This window comes from Mesoplodon densirostris, chromosome 4 (assembly GCF_025265405.1).
Source record: "Mesoplodon densirostris isolate mMesDen1 chromosome 4, mMesDen1 primary haplotype, whole genome shotgun sequence".
NCBI classification, from domain to species: Eukaryota; Metazoa; Chordata; class Mammalia; order Artiodactyla; family Ziphiidae; genus Mesoplodon; species Mesoplodon densirostris.
In genome coordinates this window covers 114,348,081-114,371,430 of record NC_082664.1, presented here as the reverse complement: position 1 = coordinate 114,371,430, position 23,350 = coordinate 114,348,081, and positions in this window count along the sequence as shown.

The following is a 23,350-nucleotide window of genomic DNA, read 5'->3' as shown; positions in this document are numbered from 1 at the left end:
CCTTTCACGAAGGACTCGCTGTATAGGAAACCACCAATTTCCACTTTCAATGAAGCTATGAATGACAGAAGACTCCTGAATAGCTGACCCACTTGCACCCACCTATGGAAGCGACTCATCAATGAGGCGTGAACATGGAGTGCAGGACAGATGGCCTTGGTCTTAGGAGGCCAATACCATGCTGCTGTTCTCAGTAACTGCCCCTCTGGGCCCAGACCCATAGGCTTGCCCGAAGGGCAGGGTGTATAGGAAACCACCAATTTCTCTTTCAATGAAGCCATGAGCCAGTGAAGACTCCAGTTTAGCTGAAACTCTTGCACCTACCTATGAAGGCGCTTCATGAAGGAGGCGAGAAAATGGAGTGCAGGAGAGATGCCCTTGGCCTTAGGAGGCCCAGACTATGCTGATGCTCTCAGGAGCTGCCCCTCTGGGTCCAGATACCTTGCATTGCCCGAAAGCCTGGGTGTATAGGCATCCACCAATTTCCTCTTCGAATGAAGCCATGAGCCACACAAGGCTCCAGTTTATCTGACCCTGTTGAACTCACCTATGAAGGCATTTGTTGAAGGAGGCGTGAACATGGAGTGCCGGAGCGATGCCCTTGGTCTTAGGAGGCCCATCCCCTGCTGCTGTTCTCAGGAGCTGCCCCTCTGGACCCAGAACCATAGCCCTGCCCAAAGGGCAGGCTCTATAGGAAACCACCAATTTCCTCTTTCAATGGAGTTATGAAATAGAGCAGACTCCAGAATAGCTGACCCTCTTGCACCCACTTGTGGAAGCGACTCTTCAATGAGGCATATAAATGGAGTGCAGGAGATGCCCTTGGTCTTATGAGGCCCAGACACTGCTGCAGTTCTCAGGAGCTACCCCTCTGGATTCAGACCCATAGCCTTGCCAGTAGGGCTAAGTTTATAGGAAACCACCAATTTCCTCTTTGAAAGAAGCCATGAGCCACAAAAATCTCCAGTTTAACTGAACCATTGCCCCAAGTATGAAGGTGCTTCATGAAGGAGGCGTGTACCTGGAGTGCAGGGGAGATGTCCTTAGTCTTAGGAAGCCCAGCACCTGCTGCAGTTTCAAGGAGCTGCCCCTCTGGACCCAGACCCATCGCCTTGCCCGAAGGGCTGGCTGTATAGGAAAACAACAGTTTCCTCTTTCAATGAAGTTATGAAACATAGCAGACTCCAGAATAGATGACACACTTGCACCCAGCTGTGGAAGCGACTCATCAATGAGGTATGACCATGGAGTGCAAGAGAGATGCCCTTGGTCTTAGGAGGCCAAGCCCCTGCTGCTGTTCTCAGGAGCTGCCCCTCTGGACCCGGACACATAGCCTTGCCCGAAGGGCTGGCTCTATAGGAAACCACCCAATTCCTCTTTCAATGGAGTTGTGAAATAGAGCACATTCCAAAATAGCTGTCCCTCTTGCATCCACTTGTGGAAGCGACTCATCAATGAGGCATGAACATGGAGTGCAGGAAACATGACCTTGGTCTTATGAGGCCAATACCATGCTGCTGTTCTCAGTAACTGCCCCTCTGGGCCCAGACCCATAGCCTTGCCCGAAGGGTTGGATGTATAGGAAACCACCAATTTCCTCTTTCAATGAAGCCATGAGCCAGTGAAGTCTCCAGCTTAGCTGACCCTCTTGCACCCACTTACGAAGGCGCTTCATGAAGGAGGCGAGAAAATGGAGTTCAGGAGAGATGCCCTTGGTCTTAGGAGGCCCAGCCCCTGCTGCCTTTCTCAGGAGCTGCCCCTCTGGACCCAGACCCACAGCCAAGCCCGAAGGGCTGGCTCTATAGGAAACCACCAAATTCCTCTTTCAATGGAGTTATGAAATAGAGCAGACTCCAGAATAGCTGTCCCTCTTGCACCCACCTGTGGATGTGACTCATCAATGAGGAGTGAACATGGAGTGCAGGACAGATGCTCTTGTACTTAGGAGGCCCAGACCATGTTGATGTTCTCAAGAGCTGCCCCTCTGGTACCAGAACTCTATCCTTTCCCTAAGGCATGGGTGTATAGGAAACCAGTAATTTCCTCCTTCAATGAAGCCATGAGCCACACAAGACTCCAGTTTATCTGACTCTCTTCAACGTACCTTTGGAGGCATTTCATGAAAGAAGCGTGAACATGTAGTGCAGAAGAGAAGCCCTTGGTCTTATGAGGCACATCCCCTGCTGCTGTTCGCAGGAGCTGCCCCTCTGTACCCAGAACCATAGTCTTGCCCGAAGGACTGGCTGTATAGGAAACCACCAATTTCCTCTTTCAATGAAGTTATGAAACATAGCAGACTCCAGAATAGATGACGCACTTGCACCCACCTGTGGAAGCGACTCATCAATGAGGTGAGAACATGGAGTGCAGGAGATGCCCTTGGTCTTAGGAGGCCCAGGCCCTCCTGCTGTTCTCAGGGGCTGCCCATCTGGACACAGACCCATAGCCTGGCCCAAACGGCTGGGTGTATAGGATACCACCAATTTCCTCTTTGAATGAAGCCATGGGCCAGACAAGACTCCAGTATATCTGACCCTCTTGAACCCACCCATTGGGGCATTTCATGAAAGAAGTATGAACATGGACTGCAGGAGATATGCCCTTGGTCATAAGAGACCCATAACCTGCTGCTGTTCTCAGGAGCTGCCCCTCTGGAGCGAGACCCATAGCCTTGCCCGAAGGACTGGCTGTATAGGAAACCACCAATTTCCACTTTCAATGAAGTGATGAATGACAGAAGACTCCAGAATAGCTGACCTATTTTCACCCACCTGTGGAAGCAACTCATCAATGAGGCATGAACATGGAGTGCAGGACAGATGGCCTTGGTCTTAGGAGGCCAATACCATGCTGCTATTCCCAGTAATTGCCCCTCTGTGCCCAGAACCATAGCCTTTCCCGAAGGGTTGTGTGGATAGGAAACAACCAATTTCCTCTTTCAATGAAGCCATGAGCCAGTGAAGACTCCAACTTAGCTGACCCTCTTGAATCCTCCTATGAAGGCACTTCATGAAGGAGGCGAGAAAATGGATTGCAGGAGAGATGTCCTTTGACTTAGGAGGCCCAGCGCCTGCTGCTGTTCTCAGGAGCTGCCCATCGGGACCCAGACTCATAGCCTTGCTCGAAGGGCTGGCTCTATAGGAAACCACCAAATTCCTCTTTCAATGGAGTTATGAAATAGAGCAGACTCCAGAATAGTGCTCCCTCTTGCACCCACCTATGGATGTGATTCATCATTGAGGCTTGAACATGGAGTGCAGCACAGATGCCGTTGTTCTTCGGAGTCCCAGACCATGCTGATGTTCTCAAGACTTGCCCCTCTGGTCCCCGAACCATATCCTTTCCCTAAGGCCTGGGTGTATAGGAAACCAGTAATTTCCTCCTTCAATGAAGCCATGAGCCACACAAGACACCAGTTTATCTGAAACTCTTGAACGTACCTATGGAGGCATTTCATGAAAGAGGCATGAACATGGAGTGAAGGACAGAAGCACTTGGTATTATGAGGCCCATCCCCTGCTGCCATTTGCAGGAGCTGCCCCCCTGAACCCAGATCCCTAGTCTTGCCCGAAGGGCTGGCTGTATAGGAAACCACCAATTTCCTCTTTCAATGAAGTTATGAAACATAGCAGACTCCAGAATACATGACGCCCTTGAACCCACCTGTGGAAGCGACTCATCAATGACGTGTGAACATGGAGTGCAAGAGAGATGCCCTTGGTCTAAGGAGACCCAGCCCCTGATGCTGTTCTCAGGAGCTGACCCTCTGGACCCAGACCCATAGCCTTGCCCGAAGGCCTGGCTCTATAGGAAACCACCCAATTCATCTTTCAATGGAGTTGTGAAATACAGCAGTCTCCAGAATAGCTGTCCCTCTTGCACCCACCTGTGGAAACGACTCATCAATGAGGCGTGAAAATGGAGTGCAAGATATGCCTTTTGTCTTAGGAGGCCCAGACACTGCTCCTGTTCTCTGGAGCTGCCCCTCTGGACACAGATCCATAACTTTGCCCAAAGGGCTGTGTGTATAGGAAACCATGAATTTCCTCTTTGAATGAAGCCATGAGCCACACAAGACTCCAGTTTACCTGACGCTCATGAATCCATCTATGGTGGCATTTCATGAAAGAAGCATGAACATGGAGTGTAGGGGATATGCCCTTGGTCTTAAGAGACCCATACCACGCTGCTGTTCTCAGGATCTGTCCCTCTGGACCCAGATCCATAGCCTTTCACGAAGGACTCGCTGTATAGGAAACCACCAATTTCCACTTTCAATGAAGCTATGAATGACAGAAGACTCCTGAATTGCTTACCCACTTGCACCCACCTGTGGAAGCGACTCATCAATGAGTCGTGAACGTGGAGTGCAGGACAGATGGCCTTGGTCTTAGGAGGCCAATACCATGCTGCTGTTCTCAGTAACTGCCCCTCTGGGCCCAGACCCATAGGCTTGCCCGAAGGGCAGGGTGTATAGGAAACCACCAATTTCTCTTTCAATGAAGCCATGAGCCAGTGAAGACTCCAGTTTAGCTGAAACTCTTGCACCTACCTATGAAGGCGCTTCATGAAGGAGGCGAGAAAATGGAGTGCAGGAGAGACATCCTTGGTCTTAGGAGGCTCTGACTATGCTGATGCTCTCACGAGCAGCCCATCTCGGTCCAGATCCCTTGCATTGCCCAAAAGCCTGGGTGTATAGGCATCCACCAATTTCCTCTTTGAATAAAGCCATGAGCCACACAAGGCTCCCGTTTATCTGACCCTGTTGAACTCACCTATGAAGGCATTTGTTGAAGGAGGCGTGAACATGGAGTGCCGGAGCGATGCCCTTGGTCTTAGGAGGCCCATCTCCTGCTGCTGTTCTCAGGAGCTGCCCCTCTGGACCCAGAACCATAGCCTTGCCCAAAGGGCAGGCTCTATAGGAAACCACCAATTTCCTCTTTCAATGGAGTTATGAAATAGAGCAGACTCCAGAATAGCTGACCCTCTTGCACCCACTTGTGGAAGCGACTCTTCAATGAGGCATATAAATGGAGTGCAGGAGATGCCCTTGGTCTTATGAGGCCAGGACACTGCTGAAGTTCTCAGAAGCTACCCCTCTGGACTCAGACCCATAGCCTTGCCAGTAGGGCTAAGTTTATAGGAAACCACCAATTTCCTCTTTGAAAGAAGCCATGAGCCACAAAAATCTCCAGTTTAACTGACCCATTGCCCCCAAGTATGAAGGTGCTTCATGAAGGAGGCGTGTACCTGGAGTGCAGGGGAGATGCCCTTGGTCTTAGGAAGCCCAGCCCCTGCTGCAGTTTCAAGGAGCTGCCCCTCTGGACCCAGACCCATAGCCTTGCCCGAAGGGCTGGCTGTATAGGAAAACAACAATTTCCTCTTTCAATGAAGTTATGAAACATAGCAGACTCCAGAAGTGATGATGCACTTGCACCCACCTTTGGAAGCGACATATCAATGACGTGTGAACATGGAGTGCAAGAGAGATGCCCTTGGTCTTAGGAGGCCAAGAACCTGCTGCTGTTCTCAGGAGCTGACCCTCTGGACCCAGACCCATAGCCTTGCCCGAAGGGCTGGCTCTATAGGAAACCACCCAATTCATCTTTCAATGGAGTTGTGAAATACAGCAGTCTTCAGAATAGCTGTCCCTCTTGCACCCACCTCTGGAAATGACTAATCAATGAGGCGTGAAAATGGAGTGCAAGAGATGCCTTTGGTCTTAGGAGGCCCAGACACTGCTCCTGTTCCCTGGAGCTGCCCCTCTGGACACAGATCCATAACCTTGCCCAAAGGGATGTGTGTATAGGAAAGCACCAATTTCCTCTTTGAATGAAGCCATGAGCCACACAAGACTCCAGTTTACCTGACCTTCTTGAACCCACCTATGGTGGCATTTCATGAAAGAAGCATGAACATGGAGTGAAGGAGATATGCCCTTGGTCTTAAGAGACCCATACCCTGCTACTGTTCTCAGGATCTTTCCATCTGGACCCAGATCCATAGCCTTTCACGAAGGACTCGCTGTATAGGAAACCACCAATTTCCACTTTCAATGAAGCTATGAATGACAGAAGACACCTGAATAGCTGACCCACTTGCACCCACCTGTGGAAGCGACTCATCAATGAGGCGTGAACATGGAGTGCAGGACAGAGGACCTTGGTCTTAGGAGGCCAATACCATGCTGCTGTTCTCAGTAACTGCCCCTCTGGGCCCAGACCCCTAGTCTTGCCCGAAGGGCTGGCTGTATAGAAAACCACCAATTTCCTCTTTCAATGAAGTTATGAAACATAGCAGACTCCTGAATACATGACGCACTTGAACCCACCTGTGGAAGCGACTCATCAATGATGTGTGAACATGGAGTGCAAGAGAGCTGCCCTTGGTATAAGGAGGCCCAGCCCCTGCTGCTGTTCTCAGGAGCTGCCCCTCTGAACCTGGACCCATAGCCTTGCCCCACGGGCTTGCTGTATAGGACACACCAATTTCCTCTTTGAAAGAAACCATGAGCCGCAAAAACTCCTGTCTAACTGACCCTTTACCCCCACATATGAAGGTGCTTCATGAAGGAGGCGTGAACATGGAGTTCAGGAGAGATGCCCTTGGTCTTAGTAGGCCCAGTCACTGCTTTTGTTCTCAGGAGCTGTCCCTGTGGACCCAGAACCATCGTCTTGCCCGAAGGGCTGGCTCTATAGGAAACCACCCAATTCTTCTTTCAATGGAGTTGTGAAATACAGTAGTCTCCAGAATAGCTGTCCTTCTTGCACCGACCTGTGGAAACGACTCAACAATGAGGCGTGAAAATGCAGTGCAGGAGATGCCTTTGGTCTTAGGTGGCCCAGCGCCAACTGCTGTTCTCAGGAGCTGCCCCTCTGGACCTGAACTCATAGCCTTGCGTGAAAGTCTGGCTGTATAGGACACCACCACTTTCCTGTTTGAAAGAAGCCATGAGCCATAAAAACTCCAGTTTAACTGACCCATTGCCCCCACCTATGAAAGTGCTTCATGAAGGAGGTGTGAACATGGAGTTCAGAAGAGATGCCCTTGGTCTTAGGATGCCCAGCCCCTGCTGCTGTTCTCAGGAGCTGACCGTCTTGACCCAGACCCATAGCCTTGCCCGAAGGGCTGACTCTATAGAAAACCACCCAATTCATCTTTCAATGGAGTTATGAAATAGAGCAGACTCCAGAATAGCTGTCCCTCTTGCACCCACCTGTGGATGTGACTCATCAATGAGGCGTGAACATGGAGTGCAGGACAGATGCCCTTGTTCTTAGGAGGCCGAGACCATGCTGATGTTCTCAGGAGCTGCCCGTCCGGTCCCAGAACCATATCCTTTCCCTAAGGCCTGGGTGTATAGGAAACCGCCAATTTCCTCTTTCAATGAAGCCATGAGCCAGTGAAAACTCCAGTTTAGCTGACCCCCTTGCACCCACCTATGAAGGCGCTTCATGAAGGAGGCGAGAAAATGGAGTGCAGGAGAGATGCTCTTGGTCTTAGGAGGTCAAGACCATGCTGATGTTCTCAGGAGCTGACCCTCTGGGTCCAGAACCCTAGCATTGCCCGAAAGGCTGGGTGTATAGCAATCCACCAATTTCCTCTTCGAATGAAGCCATGAGCCACACAAGGCTCCAGTTTATCTGAACCTCTTGAACTCAACTATGAAACCTTTTTTTGAAGGAGGCATGAACATGGATTGCTGGAGAGATGCCCTTGGTCTTAGGAGGCCCATCCCCTGCTGCTGTTCTCAGGAGCTGCCCCTCTGGACCCAGAACCATAGCCATGCCCAAAGTGCAGCCTCTATAGGAAACCACCAATTTCCTCTTTCAATGGAGTTATGAAATAGAGCAGACACAAGAATAGCTGACCCTCTTGCACCCACTTGTGGAAGTGACTCATCAATGAGGCATTAAAATGGAGTGCAGGAGATGCCTTTTGTCTTAGAAGGCCCAGACACTGATCGTGTTCTCTGGAGCTTCCACTCTGGACCCTGACCCATAGCTTTGCACGAAGGGCTGTGTGTATAGGAAACCACCAATTTCCTCTTTGAATGAAGCCATGAGCCACGCAAAACTCCAGTTTATCTGACCCTCTTGAACCCACCCATGGTGGTATTTCATGAAAGAAGCATGAACATGGAGTGCAGGAGATATGCCCTTGGCCTTAAGAAACCCATACCCTGCTGCTGTTCTCAGGAGCTGCCCCTCTGGAGCGAGACCCATAGCCTTGCCCGAAGGACTGGCTGTATAGGAAACCACCAATTTCCACTTTCAATGAAGCTATGAATGACAGAAGACTCCAAACTAGCTGTCCCACTTGCACCCACCTGTGGAAGCGACTCATCAATGAGGCGTGAACATGGAGTGCAGGACAGATGGCCTTGGTCTTAGGAGGCCAATACCATGCTGCTATTCTCAGTAACTGCCCCTCTGGGCCCAGACCCATAGCCTTGATCGAAGGGCTCGGTGTATAGGAAACCAGCAATTTCCTCTTCAAATAAGCCATGAGCTAGTGAAAACTCCAGTTTAGCTGTCTCTCTATCAACCACCGATGAAGGCGCTTCATGAAGGAGGTGAGAAAATGGAGTGCAGGAGAGATGCTCTTGGTCTTAGGAGGCCCAGACCATGCTGCTGCTCTCAGGAGCTTCCCCACTGGACCCAGAGCCATAGCCTTGCCAGAAGGGCTACGTTCATAGGAAACCACCAATTTCCTCTTTGAAAGAAACCATGAGCCACAAATCACTCCAGGTTAACTGACACATTGCCCCCACATATGAAGGTGCTTCATGAAGGAGGCGTGTACATGGAGTCCAGGAGAGATGCCCTTGGTCTTAGGAGGCCCATCCCCTGCTGCTGTTCTCAGGAGATGCCCCTCTGGACCCAGACCCATAGCCTTGCCCGAAGGGCTGGTTCTATAGGAAACCACCAAATTCCTCTTTCAATGGAGTTATGAAATAGAGCAGACTCCAGAATACCTGTCCCTCTTGCACCCACCTGTGGATATGACTCATCAATGAGGTGTGAAAATGGAGTGCAGGACAGATGCCCTTGTTTTTCGAGGCACAGACCCTGCTGATGTTTTCAGGAGATGCCCCTCTGGTTCCACAACCGTATCCTTTCCCTAAGGGCTGGGTGTATAGGAAACCAGTAAGTTCCTCCTACAATGAAGCGATGAGCCACAAAAGACTCCAGTTTATCTGACTCTCTTCAACGTACCTTTGGAGGCATTTCATGAAAGAAGTGTGAACATGTAGTGCAGAAGAGAAGCCCTTGGTCTTATGAGGCACATCCCCTGCTGCTAATCGCAGGAGCTGCCCCTCTGTACCTAGAACCATAGTCTTTCCCGAACGACTGGCTGTATAGGAAACCACCAATATCCTCTTTCAATGAAGTTATAAAACATAGCAGACTCCAGAATAGATGACACACTTGCACCCACCTGTGGAAGCGACTCATCAATGAGGTGAGAACATGGAGTGCAGGAGATGCCCTTGGGCTTAGGACGCCCAGGCCCTCCTGCTGTTCTCAGGGGTTACCCATTTGGACACAGACCCATAGCCTTGCCCGAACGGCTGGGTGTATAGGATACCACCAATTTCCTCTTTGAATGAAGCCATGGGCCAGACAAGACTCCAGTATACCTGACCCTCTTGAACACAACCATGGTGGCATTTCATGAAAGAAGCATGATATGGACTGCAGGAGATATGCCCTTGTTCTTAAGAGATCCATTACATTCTGCTGTTCTCAGGAGCTGCCCATCTGGACCGAGAACCATAACCATGCCCAAAGGACTGGCTGTATAGGAAACCACCAATTTCCACTTTCAATGAAGTTATGAATGACAGAAGACTCCAGAATAGCTGACCTATTTGCACCCACCTGTGGAAGCGACTCATCAATGAGGCATGAACATGGAGTGCAGGACAGATGGCCTTGGTCTTAGGAGGCCAATACCATGCTGCTGTTCCCAGTAACTGCCCCTCTGGGCACAGAATAATAGCCTTTCCCGAAGGGTTGTGTGGATAGGAAACAACCAATTTACTCTTTCAATGAAGCCATGAGCCAGTGAAGACTCCAGTTTAGCTGACCCTCTTGCACCCTGCTACGAAGGCACTTCATGAAGGAGGCGAGAAAATGGAGTGCAGGAGAGATACCCTTGGACTTAGGAGGCCCTGCGCCTGCTGCTGTTCTCAGGAGCTGCCCATCTTGACCCAGATCCATAGCCTTGCTCGAAGGGCTGGCTCTATAGGAAACCACCAAATTCCTCTTTCAATGGAGTTATGAAATAGAGCAGACTCCAGAATAGCGCTCCCTCTTGCACCCACCTATGGATGTGACTCATCAATGAGGCTTGAACATGGAGTGCAGGACAGATGCCGTTGTTCTTCGGAGGCCCAGATCATGCTGAAGTTCTCAAGACCTGCCCCTCTGGTCCCAGAACCATATGGTTTCCCTAAGGCCTGGGTGTATAGGAAACCAGTAATTTCCTCCTTAAATGAAGCCATGAGCCACACAAGACTCCAGTTTCTCTGAAACTCTTGAACGTACCTATGGAGGCATTTCATGAAAGAGGCATGAACATGGAGTGAAGGACAGAAGCCCTTGGTATTATGAGGCCCATCCCCTGCTGCCATTTGCAGGAGCTGCCCCTCTGAAACCAGAACTCTAGTCTTGCCCGAAGGGCTGGCTGTATAGGAAACCACCAATATCCTCTTTCAAAGAAGTTATGAAACATAGCAGACTCCAGAATAGATGACGCACTTGCACCCACCTGTGGAAGTGACTCATCAATGAGGTGTGAACATGGAGTGCAAGAGAGATGCCCTTGGTCTTAGGAGGCCCAACCCCTGCTGCTGTTCTCAGCAGCTGCCCCTCTGGAACCGGACCCGTAGCCTTGCCCGAAGGGCTGGCTGTATAAGACACACCAATTTCCTCTTTGAAAGAAGCCATGAGCCACAAAAACTCCAGTTTAACTGACCTATTGCCCCCACCTATGAAGGTGCTTCATGAAGGAGGCGTGAACATGGAGTTCAGGAGAGATGCCCTTGGTCTTAGGACGCCCAGCCCCTGCTGCTGTTCTCAGGAGATGCCCCTCTGGACCCAGATCCATAGCCTTTCACGAAGGACTCGCTGTATAGGAAACCACCAATTTCCACTTTCAATGAAGCTATGAATGACAGAAGACTCCTGAATAGCTAACCCACTTGCACCCACCTGTGGAAACGACTCATCAATGAGGCATGAACATGGAGTGCAGGACAGATGGCCTTGGTCTTAGGAGGCCAATACCATTCTGCTTTTCTCAGTAATGCCCCTCTGGGCCCAGACCTGTAGGCTTGCCCGAAGGGCTGGGTGTATAGGAAATCACCAATTTCCTCTTTCAATGAAGCCATGAGCCAGTGAAGAGTCCAGATTAGCTGCACCTCTTGCACCCACTTACGAAGGCGCTTCATGAAGGAGGCGAGATAATGGAGTGCAGGAGAGATGCCCTTGGTCTTAGGATGCCCAGACTATGATGATGTTCTCAGGCCCTTCCCCTCTGGGTCCCCACCCCTAGCATTGCCCGAAAGGGTAGGTGTATAGCGATCCACCAATTTCCTCTTCGAATGAAGCCATGAGCCACACAAGACTCCAGTTTATCTGACCCTCTTGAACTCACCTATGAAGGCTTTTGTTGAAGAAGGCATGAACATGGAGTGCTGGAGAGATGCCCTTGGTCGTAGAAGGCCCATCCCCTGCTGCTGTTCTCAGGAGCTGCCCCTCTGGACCCAGAACCAAAGCCATGCCCAAAGTGCAACCTCTATAGGAAACCACCTATTTCCTCTTTCAATGGAGTTATGAAATAGAGCAGACACAAGAATAGCTGAATCTCTTGCACCCACTTGTGGAAGCGACTCATCAATGAGGCATTAAAATGGAGTGCAGGAGATGCACTTGGTCTTATGAGGCCCAGACACTGCTGCATTTCTCAGGAGCTACCCCTCTGTACCCAGACCCATAGCCTTGCCAGAAGGGCTAGGATTATATGAAACCAGCAATTTCATCGTTGAAAGAAGCCATGTGCCACAAAAAACTCCAGTTTAACTGACCCATTGCCCCCAACTATGAAGGTGCTTCATGAAGGAGGCGTGTACATGGAGTGAAGGGGAGATGCCCTTGGTCTTAGGAGGCCCAGCCCCTCCTGCTGTTCTCAGGAGCTGCCCCTCTGGACCCAGACCCATAGCCTTGCCTGAAGGGCTGGCCCTATAGGAAACCACCAAATTCCTCTTTCAATGGAGTTATGAAATAGAGCAGACTCCAGAATAGCTGTCCCTCTTGCACCCACCTGTGAATGTAACTCAACAATGAGGCATGAACATGGAGTGCAGGACAGATGCCCTTGTTCTTAGGAGGCCCAGACCATGCTGATGTTCTCAGTAGCTGCCCCTCTATTCCCAGAACCGTATCCTTTCCCTAAGGCCTGGGTGTATAGGAAACCAGTAATTTCCTCCTTCAATGAAGCCATGAGCCACATAAGACTCCAGTTTATCTGACTCTCTTGAACGTACCTATGGAGGCATTTCCTGAAAGAGGCGTGAACATGGAGTGCAGGAGAGAATCCCTTGGTCTTATGAGGCCCATCCCCAGCTGCCGTTTGCAGGAGCTGCCCCTCTGAACCCAGACCCCTAGTCTTGCCCGAAGGGCTGGCTGTATAGGAAACCACCAATTTCCTCTTTCAAAGAAGTTATGAAACATAGCAGGCTCCAGAATAGATGACGCACTTGCACCCACCTGTGGAAGTGACTCATCAATGAGGCATGAACATGGAGTGCAAGAGAGATGCACTTGGTCTTAGGATGCCCAGCCCCTACTGCTGTTCTCAGGAGCTGCCCCTCTGGACCTGGAACCATAGCCTTGCACGGAGATTCTGGCTGTATAGGACACCACCAATTTCCTCTTTGAAAGAAGCCATGAGCCATAAAAACTCCAGTTTAACTGAGCCATTGCCCCCACCTATGAAGGTGCTTCACGAAAGAGGCGTGTACATGGAGTGAAGGGGAGATGCCCTTGGTCTTAGGAGGCCCAGGCCCTGCTGCTTTTCTCAGGAGCTGCCCCTCTGGACCCAGAACCATAGCCTTGCCCGAAGGGCTGGCTCTATAGGAAACCACCAAATTCCTCTTTCAATGGAGTTATGAAATAGAGCAGACTCCAGAATAGTTGTCCCTCTTGCAGCCACCTGTGGATGTGACTCATCAATGAGGTGTGTACATGGAGTGCAGGACAGATGCCCTTGTTCTTAGGAGGCCCAGACCATGCTGATGTTCTCAGGAGCTTCCCCTCTGGTCCCAGAACCGTATCCTTTCCCTAAGACCTGGGTGTATAGGAAACCAGTAATTTCCTCCTTCAATGAAGCCATGAGCCACACAAGACTCCAGTTTATCTGACCCTCTTGAACGTACCTAGGGAGGCATTACATGAAAGAGGCATGAACATGGAGTGAAGGACAGAAGCCCTTGGTCTTATGAGGCCCATCCCCTGCTGCCATTTGCAGGAGCTGACCCTCTGAACCCAGACCCCTAGTCTTGCCCGAAGGGCTGGCTGTATAGGAAACCACCAATTTCCTCTTTCAATGAAGTTATGAAACATAGCAGACTCCAGAATACATGACGCACTTGAACCCACCTGTGGAAGCGACTCATCAATGACGTGTGAACATGGAGTGCAAGAGAGATGCCCTTGGTCTAAGGAAGACCAACCCCTGCTGCTGTTCTCAGGAGCTTCCCCTCTGGACCTGGACCCATAGCCTTGCCCGAAGGGCTGGCTGTATAGGACACACTAATTTCCTCTTTGAAAGAAGCCATGAGCCACAAAAACTCCAGTTTACCTGACCCATTGCCCCCACCTATGAAGGTGCTTCATGAAGGAGGCGTGAACATGGAGTTCAGGAGAGATGCCCTTGGTCTTAAGACGCCCAGCCCCTGCTGCTTTTCTAAGGAGCTCTCTGGACCCAGACCCATAGCCTTGCCCGAAGGGTTGGCTCTATAGGAAACCACCCAATTCTTCTTTCAATGGAGTTGTGAAATACAGCAGTCTCCAGAATAGCTGTCCCTCTTGCACCCACCTGTGGAACCAACTCATCAATGAGGCGTGCAAATGGAGTGCAAGAGACGCCTTTGGTCTTATTGAGGCCCAGACACTGCTCCTGTTCTCAGGCGCTGCCCCTCTGGACCTAGAAGCATAGCCTTGCCCGAAGGGCTTGCTGTATAGGAAACCACCAAATTCCTCTTTCAATGGAGTTATGAAATAGAGCAGACTCCAGAATAGCTGTCCCTCTTGCACCCACCTGTGGATGTGACTCTTCAATGAGGCGTGAACATGGAGTGCAGGACAGATGCCCTTGTTCTTAGGATTCCCAGACCATGCTGATGTTCTCAGGAGCTGCCCCTCTGGTCCCAGAACCATATCTTTTCCCTAAGTCCTGGGTGTATAGGAAACCAGTAATTTCCTCCTTCAATAAAGCCATGAGACACATAAGACTCCAGTTTTTCTAACCCTCTTGAAAGTACCTATGGTGGCATTTCATGAATTAGGCATGAAAATGGAGTGCAGGAGAGAAGCCCTTGGTCTTATGAGGCGCATCCCCTGCTGCCGTTTGCAGGAGCTGCCCCTCTGAACCCAGATCCATAGTCTTGCCCGAAGGGCTGGCTGTATAGGAAACAACCAATTTCCTATTTCAATGATGTTATGAAACATAGCAGATTCCTGAAGAGATGACATATTTGCTCCAAAGTGTGGAAGCGACTCATCAATGAGGTGTGAACATGGAGTGCAAGAGAGATGCCCCTGTTCTTAGGAGGCCCACCGCCTGCTGCTGTTTTTAGGAGCTGCCCCTTTGGACCAGGACCCATAGCCTTGCCCGGAGGTCTGGCTGTGTAGGACACCACCATTTTCCTCTTTGAAAGAAGCCATGAGCCGCAAAAACTCCAGTTTACCTGACCCATTGTCCCCACCTATGAAGGTGCTTCATGAAGGAGGCGTGAACATGGAGTTCAGGAGAGATGCCCTTGGTCTTAGGACACCCAGCCCCTGCTGCTGTTCTCAGGAGCTGACCCTCTGGACCCAGACCCATAGCCGTGCACGAAGGGCTGGCTCTATTGGAAACCAGCCAATTCATCTTTCAATAGAGTTGTGAAATACAGCAGTCTCCAGAATAGCTGTCCCTCTTGCACCCACCTGTGGAAACGACTCATCAATGAGGCGTGAAAATGGAGTGCAAGAGATGCCTTTGTTCTTAGGAGGCCCAGACACTGCTCCTGTTCCCTGGAGCTGCCCCTCTGGACACAGATCCATAACCTTGCCCAAAGGGCTGTGTGTATAGGAAACCACAAATTTCCTCTTTGAATGAAGCCATGAGCCACACAAGACTCCAGTTTACCTGACCCTCTTGAACCCACCTATGGTGGCATTTCATGAAAGAAGCATGAACATGGAGTGAAGGAGATACACACTTGGTCTTAAGAGACCCATACCCTGCTGCTGTTCTCAGGATCTGTCCCTCTGGACCCAGATCCATAGCCTTTCACGAAGGACTCGCTGTATAGGAAACCACCAATTTCCACTTTCAATGAAGCTATGAATGACAGAAGACGCCTGAATAGCTAACCCACTTGCACCCACCTGTGGAAAAGACTCATCAATGAGGCATGAACATGGAGTGCAGGACAGATGGCCTTGGTCTTAGGAGGCCAATACCATGCTGCTGTTCTCAGTAATGACCCTCTGGGCCCAGACCTGTAGGCTTGCCCGAAGGGCTGGGTGTATAGGAAACCACCAATTTCCTCTTTCAATGAAGCCATGAGCCAGTGAAGAGTCCAGATTAGCTGCACCTCTTGCACCCACTTACAAAGGCGCTTCATGAAGGAGGCGAGATAATGGAGTGCAGGAGAGATGCCCTTGGTCTTAGGAGGCCCAGACTATGATGATGTTCTCAGGCGCTGCCCCTCTGGGTCCAAACCCCTAGCATTGCCCAAAAGGGTGGTTGTATAGCAATCCACCAATTTCCTCTTCGAATGAAGCCATGAGCCACACAAGGCTCCAGTTTATCTGACCCTCTTGAACTCACCTATAAAGGCTTTTGTTGAAGAAGGCATGAACATGGAGTGTTGCAGAGATGCCCTTGTTCGTAGAAGGCCCATCCCCTGCTGCTGTTCTCAGGAGCTGCCCCTCTGGACCCAGAACCATAGCCTTTCCCAAAGGGCAGATTCTATAGGAAACCACCAATTTCCTCTTTCAATGGAGTTATGAAATAGAGCAGACTCCAGAATAGCTGTCCCTCTTGCACCCACCTGTGGATGTAACTCAACAATGAGGCGTAAACATGGAGTGCAGAACAGATGCCCTTGTTCTTAGGAGGCCCAGACCATCCTGATGTTCTCAGTAGCTGGCCCTCTGGTCCCAGAACCGTATCCTTTCCGTAAGGCCTGGGTGTATAGGAAACCAGTAATTTCCTCCTTCAATGAAGCCATGAGCCACACAAGATTCCAGTTTATCTGACCCTCTTGAATGTACGTTTGGAGACATTTCTTGAAAGAGGCATGAAAATGGAGTGCAGGAGAGAAGACCTTGGTCTTATGAGGCCCATTACCTGCTGCTGTTCGCAGGAGTTGCCCCTTTGTACCCAGACCCATAGTCTTTCCCGGAGGGCTGGCTGTATAGGAAATCTCCAATTTCCTCTTTCAAAGAAGTTATGAAACATAGCAGACTCCAGAATAGATAAGGCACTTGCACCCACCTGTGGAAGCGACTCATCAATGAGGTGTGAACATGGAGAGCAAGAGAGATGCCCTTGGCCTTAGGATGCCCAGCCTCTGCTGCTGTTCTCAGGAGCTGCCCTTCTGGACCTAGTCCCATAGCCTTGCCCGAAGGGCTGGCTGTATAGGACACCACCAATTTCCTCTTTGAAAGAAGCCATGAGCCACAAAATCTCCAGTTTAACTGACCCATTGCCCCCACCTATGAAAGTGCTTCATGAAGGATGCCTGAACATAGAGGTCAGGAGAGATGCCCCTGGTCTTAGGACACCTAGCCCCTGCTGCTGTTCTCAGGAGCTGATCTTCTGGACCCAGACCCATAGCCTTGCCCGAAGGGCTGGCTCTAAATGAAACCACCAAAATCCTCTTTCAATGGAGTTGTGAAATACAGCAGACTCCAGAATAGCTGTCCCTCTTGCACCCACCTGTGGAAACGACTCATCAATGAAGCATGAAAATGGAGTGCAGGAGACGCCTTTTGTCTTAGAAGGCCCAGATACTGATTGTGTTCTCTGGAGCTTCCCCTCTGGACCCAGACCCATAGCTTTGCACGAAGGGCTGTGTGTATAGGAAACCACCAATTTCCTCTTTGAATGAAGCCATGAGCCACGCAAAACTCCAGTTTATCTGACCCTCTTGAACCCACCCATGGTGGTATTTCATGAAAGAAGCATGAACATGGAGTGCAGGAGATATGCCCTTGGCCTTAAGAGACCCATACCCTGCTGCTGTTCTCAGGAGCTGCCCCTCTGGAGCGAGACCCATAGCCTTGCCCGAAGGACTGGCTGTATAGGAAACCATCAATTTCCACTTTCAATGGAGCTATGAATGACAGAAGACTCCAAACTAGCTGTCCCACTTGCACCCACCTGTGGAAGCGACTCATCAATGAGGCGTGAACATGGAGTGCAGGACAGATGGCCTTGGTCTTAGGAGGCCAATACCATGCTGCTATTCTCAGTAACTGCCCCTCTGGGCCCAGACCCGTAGCCTTGCTCGAAGGGCTCGGTGTATAGGAAACCACCAATTTCCTCTTTCAAAGAAGCCATGAGCTAGTGAAAACTCCAGTTTAGCTGTCCCTCTAGCAACCACCGATGAAGGCCCTTCATGAAGGAGGTGAGAAAATGGAGTGCAGGAGAGATGCTCTTGGTCTTAGGAGGCCCAGACCATGCTTCTGCTCTCAGGAGCTTCCCCACTGGACCCAGAGCCATAGCCTTGCCAGAAGGGCTACGTTCATAGGAAACCACCAATTTCCTCTTTGAAAGAAACCACGAGCCACAAATCACTCCAGGTTAACTGACACATTGCCCCAACATATGAAGGTGCTTCATGAAGGAGGCGTGTACATGGAGTCCAGGAGAGATGCCCTTGGTCTTAGGAGGCCCATCCCCTGCTGCTGTTCTCAGGAGATGCCCCTCTGGACCCAGACCCATAGCCTTGCCCGAAGGGCTGGCTCTATAGGAAACCACCAAATTCCTCTTTCAATGGAGTTATGAAATAGAGCAGACTCCAGAATACCTGTCCCTCTTGCACCCACCTGTGGATATGACTCATCAATGAGGTGTGAAAATGGAGTGCAGGACAGATGCCCTTGTTCTTAGAGGCACAGACCCTGCTGATGTTTTCAGGAGATGCCCCTCTGGTTCCAGAACCGTATCCTTTCCCTAAGGGCTGGGTGTATAGGAAACCAGTAAGTTCCTCCTACAATGAAGCGATGAGCCACAAAAGACTCCAGTTTATCTGACTCTCTTCAACGTACCTTTGGAGGCATTTCATGAAAGAAGTGTGAACATGTAGTGCAGAAGAGAAGCCCTAGGTCTTATGAGGCACATCCCCTGCTGCTAATCGCAGGAGCTGCCCCTCTGTACCCAGAACCATAGTCTTTCGCGAACGAATGGCTGTATAGGAAACCACCAATATCCTCTTTCAATGAAGTTATAAAACATAGCAGACTCCAGAATAGATGACACACTCGCACCCACCTGTGGAAGCGACTCATCAATGAGGTGAGAACATGGAGTGCAGGAGATGCCCTTGGTCTTAGGAGGCCCAGGCCCTCCTGCTGTTCTCAGGGGCTACCCATTTGGACACAGACCCATTGCCTTGCCCGAACGGCTGGGTGTATAGGATACCACCAATTTCCTCTTTGAATGAAGCTATGGGCCAGACAAGACTCCAGTATATTTGACCCTCTTGAACACAACCATTGTGGCATTTCATGAAAGAAGCATTATCATGGAGTGCAGGAGATATGACCTTGTTCTTAAGAGATCCATGACGTGCTGCTGTTCTCAGGAGCTGCCCATCTGGACCGAGAACCATAACCTTGCCCAAAGGACTGGCTGTATAGGAAACCACCAATTTCCACTTTCAAGGAAGTTATGAATGACAGAATACTACAGAATAGCTGACCTATTTGCACCCACCTGTGGAAGCGACTCATCAATGAGGCATGAACATGGAGTGCATGACAGATGGCCTTGGACTTAGGAGGCCAATACCATGCTGCTGTTGTCAGTAACTGCCCTTCTGGGCCCAGACCAATAGCCTTGCCTGAAGGGTTGTGTGGATAGGATACCACCAATTTCCTCTTTGAATGAAGCTATGGGCCAGACAAGACTTCAGTATATCTGACCCTCTTGAACACAACCATGGTGGCATTTCATGAAAGAAGCATGATATGGAGTGCAGGAGATATGCCCTTGTTCTTAAGAGATCCATGATGTTCTGCTGTTCTCAGGAGCTGCCCATCTGGACCGAGAACCATAACCTTGCCCAAAGGACTGGCTGTATAGGAAACCACCAATTTCCACTTTCAATGAAGTGATGAATGACAGAAGACTCCAGAATAGCTGACCTATTTGCACCCACCTGTGGAAGTGACTCATCAATGAGGCATGAACATGGAGTGCAGGACAGATGGCCTTGGTCTTAGGAGGCCAATACCATGCTGCTGTTCCCAGTAACTGCCCCTCTGGGCCCAGACCAATAGCCTTGCCCGAAGGGTTGTGTGGATAGGAAACCACCAATTTCCTCTTTCAATGAAGCCATGAGCCAGTGAAGACTCCAGCTTAGCTGACCCTCTTGCACCCTCCTACGAAGGCACTTCATGAAGGAGGTGAGAAAATGGAGTGCAGGAGAGATGCCCTTGGACTTAGGAGGCCCAGCGCCTGCTGCCGTTCTCAGGAGCTGCCCATCTGGACCCAGACCCATAGCCTTGCTCGAAGGGCTGGCTCTATAGGAAACCACCAAATTCCTCTTTCAATGGAGTTATGAAATAGAGCAGACTCCAGAATAGCGCTCCCTCTTGCACCCACCTATGGATGTGACTCATCAATGAGGCCTGAACATGGAGTGCAGGACAGATGCCGTGGTTCTTCGGAGGTCCACATCATGCTGATGTTCTCAAGACCTGCCCCTCTGGTCCCAGAACCATATGGTTTCCCTAAGGCCTGGGTGTATAGGAAACCAGTAATTTCCTCCTTCAATGAAGCCATGAGACACACAAGACTCCAGTTTATCTGAAACTCTTTTTTTTTTTTTTTTTTTTTTTTTTAGTATTTATTCAGATTTTTATTTAAAGTCAAGTATAATCTATATTTCTATAGTGCTTTTTTTTTCTTTCCTTTTTTTTTATTTTACAAATTTAATCAGTTATACATATACATATGTTCCCATATCCCCTCCCTTTTGCGTCTCCCTCCCACCCTCCCTATCCCACCCCTCCAGGCGGTCAGAGAGAACCGAGCTGATCTCCCTGTGCTATGCGGCTGCTTCCCACTAGCTATCTACCTTACGTTTGGTAGTGTATATATGTCCATGCCGCTCTTTCACTTTGTCACAGCTTACCCTTCCCCCTCCCCATATCCTCAAGTCCATGCTATAGTAGGTCTGTGTCTTTATTCCTGTCTTACCCCTATGTTCTTGATGACATTTTTTTTTTAAATTCCATATATATGTGTCAGCATACAGTATTTGTCTTTCTCTTTCTGACTTACTTCACTCTGTATGACAGACTCTAGGTCCATCCACCTCATTACAAATAGCTCAATTTCATTTCTTTTTATGGCTGAGTAATATTCCATTGTATATATGTGCCACATCTTCTTTACACATTCATCTGATGATGGACACTTAGGTTGTTTCCATCTCCGGGCTATTGTAAATAGGGCTGCTATGAACATTTTGGTACATGTCTCTTTTTGAATTATGGTTTTCTCAGGGTATATGCCCAGTAGTGGGATTGCTGGGTCATATGGTAGTTCTATTTGTAGTTTTTTAAGGAACCTCCATACTGTTCTCCATAGTGGCTGTACCAATTCACATTCCCACCAGCAGTGCAAGAGTGTTCCCTTTTTTCCACACCCTCTCCAGCATTTATTGTTTCTAGATTTTTTGATGATGGCCATTCTGACTGGTGTGAGATGATATCTCATTGTAGTTTTCATTTGCATTTCTCTAATGAGTAAAGATGTTGAGCATCCTTTCATGTGTTTGTTGGCTGTCTGTATATCTTCTGTGGAGAAATGTCTATTTAGGTCTTCTGCCCATTTTTGGATTGGGTTGTTTGTTTTTTTGCTATTGAGCTGCATGAGCTGCTTATAAATTTTGGAGATTAATCCTTTGTCAGTTGCTTCATTTGCAAATATTTTCTCCCATTCTGAGGGTTGTCTTTTCATCTTGTTTATGGTTTCCTTTGCTGTGCAAAAGCTCTTAAGTTTCATTAGGTCCCATGTGTTTATTTTTGTCTTTATTTCCATTTCTCTAGGAGGTGGGTCAAAAAGGATCTTGCTGTGATTTATGTCATAGAGTGTTCTGCCTATGTTTTCCTCTAGGAGTTTGATAGTGTCTGGCCTTACATTTAGGTCTTTAATCCATTTTGAGCTAATTTTTGTGTATGGTGTTAGGGAGTGATCTAATCTCATACTTTTACATGTCCCTGTCCAATTTTCCCAGCACCACTTATTGAAGAGACTGTCCTTTCTCCACTGTACATTCCTGCCTCCTTTATCAAAGATAAGGTGACCATATGTCCGTGGGTTTATCTCTGGGCTTTCTATCCTGTTCCATTGATCTATCTTTCTGTTTTTGTGCCAGTACCATACTGTCTTGATTACTGTAGCTTTGTAGTATAGTCTGAAGTCAGGGAGCCTGATTCCTCCAGCTCCATTTTTCGTTCTCATGATTGCTTTGGCTATTCGGGGTCTTTTGTGTTTCCATACAAATTGTGAAATTTTTTGTTCTAGTTCTGTGAAAAATGCCATTGGTAGTTTGATAGGAATTGCATTGAATCTGTAGATTGCTTTGGGTAATAGAGACATTTTCACAATGTTGATTCTTCCAATCCAAGAACATGGTACATCTCTCCATCTATTTGTATCATCTTTAATTTCTTTCATCAGTGTCTTATAATTTTCTGCATACAGGTCTTTTGTCTCCTTAGGTAGGTTTATTCCTAGATATTTTATTCTTTTTGTTGCAATGGTAAATGGGAGTATTTCTTTGATTTCACTTTCAGATTTTTCATCATTAGTATATAGGAATGCCAGTGATTTCTGTGCATTAATTTTGTATCCTGCAACTTTACCAAATTCATTGATTAGCTCTAGTAGTTTTCTGGTAGCATCTTTAGGATTCTCTATGTATAGTATCATGTCATCTGCAAACAGTGACAGCTTTACTTCTTCTTTTCCCATTTGGATTCCTTTTATTTCCTTTTCTTCTCTGATTGCTGTGGCTAAAACTTCCAAAACTATGTTGAATAAGAGTGGTGAGAGTGGGCAACCTTGTCTTGTTCCTGATTTTAGTGGAAATGGTTTCAGTTTTTCACCATTGAGGACGATGCTGGCTGTGGGTTTGTCATATATGGCCTTTATTATGTTGAGGAAAGTTCCCTCTATGCCTACTTTCTGCAGGGTTTTTATCATAAATGGGTGTTGAATTTTGTCAAAAGCTTTCTCTGCATCTATTGAGATGATCATATGGTTTTTCTCCTTCAGTTTGTTAATATGGTGTATCACATTGATTGATTTGTGTATATTGAAGAATCCTTGCATTCCTGGAATAAACCCCACTTGATCATGGTGTATGATCCTTTTAATGTGCTCTTGGATTCTGTTTGCTAGTATTTTGTTGAGGATTTTTGCATCTATGTTCATCAGTGATATTGGCCTGTAGTTTTCTTTCTTTGTGACATCCTTGTCTGGTTTTGGTATCAAGGTGATGGTGGCCTCGTAGAATGAGTTTGGGAGTGTTCCTCCCTCTGCTATATTTTGGAAGAGTTTGAGAAGGATAGGTGTTAGCTCTTCTCTAAATGCTTGATAGAATTCGCCTGTGAAGCCATCTGGTCCTGGGCTTTTGTTTGTTGGAAGATTTTTAATCACAGTTTCAATTTCAGTGCTTGTGATTGGTCTGTTCATATTTTCTATTTCTTCCTGAGTCAGTCTTGGCAGGTTGTGCATTTCTAAGAATTTGTCCATTTCTTCCAGGTTGTCCATTTTATTGGCATAGAGTTGCTTATAGTAATCTCTCATGATCTTTTGTATTTCTGCAGTG